Source organism: Theobroma cacao, chromosome 3 (assembly GCF_053813885.1).
Source record: "Theobroma cacao isolate CCN51 chromosome 3, ASM5381388v1, whole genome shotgun sequence".
Taxonomy (NCBI): Eukaryota; Viridiplantae; Streptophyta; class Magnoliopsida; order Malvales; family Malvaceae; genus Theobroma; species Theobroma cacao.
In genome coordinates, this window is record NC_142641.1 from 2,911,639 (window position 1) to 2,916,341 (window position 4,703).

The 4,703-nt window shown below is 33.8% G+C and overlaps 1 pseudogene; it reads left to right on the plus strand.

Moving 5' to 3' along the window:
- The first annotated feature begins 622 nt into the window (after window positions 1–622).
- LOC18604161 (PR5-like receptor kinase pseudogene) lies at window positions 623–4,288 on the plus strand (annotated as a pseudogene).
- The last annotated feature ends 415 nt before the right edge of the window (window positions 4,289–4,703 follow it).

The window sequence follows — 4,703 nt, forward strand, 5'->3', positions numbered from 1 at the left end:
ACCATTCTACCCATCAGCCAAACCTAAACACCTTGAGAGGAACGTTGAAATTATTTAAAAGTAGTTTTCTCAATTTTTTATAAGTTTCAATATTTTGAAATTATACTTGAAAATATCAAATTAAAGAGTGTTATTATACATCTCTTACCACTATCGATACTCATGACAATCTATATTTTTGAAATTTTATCAAGATTTTTATCAAATTTGATATTTTATTTATAAAATTATAAATAATATATAAATAAAAAATACTAATATCTTACGAAAAAATTAATAATTATATGGCTAATAAGGTCAGCTGATTATTAGTTCCATTAGCATAATGAGGTCCAAAATTTAAACAAGTTAAGCTTAATTAATTAATTATATATATATATATATATATATATATATATATATATATTCATTTTGTGGGTTGATAGATGATATTCTTTATGCCATGGTTATAAGGAAAAATTTTCAACAAGGCATTTATGCTTTTCACCCCTTGACTTGAATTTTGCTCTTGGCAATTTTAGTTATTGTAGGAATTTGTCTATTGATCACTTGTATCATTACAATCTGTTTCAAATACATTAAAACAATGGGCTTTCTTAGGAAGTTCAAAAACATTAAGACAATGGGCTTTCTCAAGAAGTTCACAAATAGTGATCTAGATATCGAGGGTTTCTTAAAAAATAATGGAACTTTAGCTCCCAAAAGATATAGTTATTCGAATGTCAGGAAAATGACAAACTCGTTTAAAGAAACACTAAGGAAAGGTGGCTATGGAAGTGTGTACAAAGGGAAGCTACTAGATGGCCATCCCATTGCTGTGAAATTGCTTAATACATCCAAAGGAAATGGTCAAGAACTCATTAATGAGGTTGCAAGCATTAGTCGAACTTCCCATGTTAATATTGTTACCCTTCGAGTATTTTGTTTAGAAGGCAACAAAAGAGCTCTGATTTATGAGTTCATGGCCAATGGATCTTTAGAAAGATTCATTTACAAAGAGAATACTAATTTGAAAGACCATCAATACTTGACATCAAAAGAATTATACCAAATTGCAATTGGAATAGCCCCAGGGTTTGAGTACTTACATCGAGAGTGCAACACAAGGATTTTACATTTCAACATAAAACCTCATAACATTCTTCTAGATGAAAATTTTTGCTCAAAATCTTTGATATTAGACTTGCAAAACTATCAAGCAGGAAAGAGAGTATTGTATCAATGGTAGAAGCTAGAGGAACAATAGGTTACATTACTTGTCACGACCCGGAACTCCCATCGAGCCCGTGACAACCGCCGCGACGTCCCGATAGGCACTCACTACCCCGAACGCCGATCGAAACCCCGCAAGGCTTAGCATCAGCTTCTGCATCTCCCCAGTGAGCGACAGTTATTAAATCTCACATTTCAAAAAAAAATCATAAGTCATTTCCAAATCAAAATAATAAAATATTACTTTATGGCTCACATGGGCATTTTCATCATTTTTCTTCGAAAATATCGAAACTCACCAAAAACATGGTGTAAAAGCTAAATATATTCATACATATTTTAAATCAAATAACTGAAGAATAAAATTACTTTTACAATGACACGTGGGCCCCCAACTGACTAAGAAAATGTAAGGTTACGAACCCTTACTTTCTAAGATGCAACTTCGAGATTAATTCTTGTCTTAATCAACTATCAACAAATTATCCTGAGCCTGAAAAATGTATAGGAAGAAGGGGTGAGATTATAAAATCCCAGTGAGTAGACAGACATCATCAAAATAATCTAAAGTCGAGTAATAGGAGACAATTAAAATAATTCATCCCAACCCTTATAAATAATTGGATTTCATCCAATTACTCAACATGGCTTATGCACTTTTCAAAAACTTGGCCCTTGCCAAAAATCCATTCTCGGGGATACCCCACGAAGGCATCTTACCGAGACTGCCAAGGCTGTTTATTGTCACACACACAAACACATTTCACCTCTGACAACACAGCCGTTCCTCGGCGTTGGCTGAGTCCCAGTTTCACGTGGTGGCCAGCGTGAAGTGTACTCAAATCCTACCTCGGGAGTTATCCTACGCGCCTCTCCAATCAAGGTAAGCTCAATAATTGGGAACCGTGCCCCTCTAATTAGGCTGGCCCATGGAACCTCGTCACTGCAGTGCCCACTTTATAATCCACCAACCAATAAAATCACAATAGTATGACATGACTCACTTAACACATTCAAGGCAAATCAAAGCAGTTCACATATTCTTGAAATCATAAAAATAACCAGTCATACCCACATTTATCATAAGCCATTTAATGTAAAATCATAGATAAACAACACAATCATAGTATAGGTCTCCAATTACTCTATTTTTGAAATCATTATTAAATTTGCAAAAATTTTATAAAATTATTTTATAAAATCTCATTTTCCCATAAAACACAATAATTTTCCAATTAAACCATTTTTTCATAAAATCACACAATTAAATAAATCTACTCTAGATAATTAAGACGATAGTAAGTTTACTCACTGTTCTAGGAGTCGATGTACTCCTATTTTCAGTCTGCGGGTACAGTCATTTACCCGTATCTAACGGCTCACCACCTAGCCATAATCCATGGCACATATTTCAATTAAATTGTGTCTAACAGTCATAAGCTATTTCAGGCTCGATATATATGTATGATATGAAATGAAAAATGCACAGGTAGCCATCTAGACCCGGTATTGACCTAAGTCGATTTTTCATCCAATAAATTACCCAATGCGTCCAATTTCACTCCAACTTTCTCCATTTCTTTTTCAATCCCTCAATTCACCAAGCACAACTAATTAACACACAATTAGGCAAATTTATCTTCACTTTTCTTCTTGAAACTTTCGGCCATTGAAGGTTCATGGGGAAAATGGATTCTTTTCTTGTTGTTTTATTTCTAAACATGTTTAACTAACTTTAAACACCAACATAACTCAAAATTAAACAATTCCAACATCTTTCTCTCTCCATACCCATTTTGACCAGCCATAATTTCATCATGAAAACATGTAATTTAACCATGGAAATTAAGGAAAAATGCATGGGTAAGGTAAATCACTAGCAAAATCAAAGAAATTTTACCTTTGCTTGATCAAATCCTTGAATTCCAACACTTTCTCTTTGATTTTTCCCACCTAGGGTTTGTTCTTCCTTGGTTTCTCTTCTCTTCTGGTTTGGCTGATCACTATGGGAGAAATGGGCTGATTTTTTGCCTTTTTATAAAGAAATAATAAAATAATAAAAACATGACACATGGCATCTCCTTATTGGCTCAAATTTTAAATATTTGACTTTTAATTTTTTAATTCTCCACCACACATTTCTCATGTTTTATCCATTTCCATGATGAATAAAATCCCTTGGTCTTGACAAGTGTCGGGGGTGAAAATTTACCGATTTGCCCCCGGGGTGGCAAAATTACCATTTCACCCTTATACTCCAAATTATACCGGAATTAAAATTTTTCACTTCTAAACTTTAAATCATACTCCAATACTTAAATCATACTCCAATAAGTCAAATGGAGCAAAAAAAATCTTTTCTAAAAATTTCCATTTTATCCCCAAGTGGCAAATGACCATTTTACCCCTAGATAGTGAAAATTCCAGTTTGACTCTAAATTGATCCTTGAACTCCGAATTACCATTTTGAGTCATCCATGAACTGTGAAACTCTTAATTTCACCTTAAAATTCCTATTTGAACTAGTTCGAGGCTTAATCGACTCAATGGTACCATTAGGGGCAATATCGTCTTTTAACGATTCCTCGAACTTTTTAAATCTGCAAACATTCTATTGAGCATGTAAATGACGTCATAATTATTTTATAGAACAGGGTTTGACATTACTCCATAAGTGCTTTGTAGAAACGTTGGAGGTGTTTCGCATAAATCAGATGTCTATAGCTATGGAATGATGATCTTAGAGATGGTTGGAGGAAGAAGGAACATAGATGTCACAGTAAGTCAAAATAGTGAGATATATTTTCCTCATTGGATTTATCAACGTCTTGAGGAAGGCAATATCAAACCAGAATTACTAGGCCTCATGACTAGAGAAGAAACTGAGATTGCGAGGAAAATGATATTAGTTGGCTTGTGGTGCATACAAACAAATCCACTAGATAGGCCTTCAATGACTGAGGTGATCGACATGTTGGAAGGAAGCATAGATACCTTGCAGATTCCACCTAAGCTTTACCTATATTCTCCTCCAAGATCAACCATAATGGATTCTACCTCTTTATCATTACTGTGATATATGCATTTTCAAAATATGTAATATATATACTTATTTTGACATTTTGTTTGCTCAAAACAAGACAATTGTATTAATAAAATGGCTTTAAGAACCTCACAATTCAAATGCTTGAACTAGTACAAAAAATGTTCAGCTAAGAACAGCTAGTGAAGCACCTTATGTACATAAGGTTTTGGAAGGTAACAGGGATGACACATCCCTCCAAAAATAATCTCAGGGGCAACAAAGGAAGGATATATATAAAAATAAAGCTGCCCTATACAAAAAAAGACCAAAGAAAAGCAGCTAGTGCAACATCATGGAGCAACATAAACATCCAAAAAAAACCTACCAGTAGCTTATAATAGTCATGAAAAAAACCTGCCAGCAACTCATTAGAGTAAAAAAACTTACCACTAACACTTTCTACAAT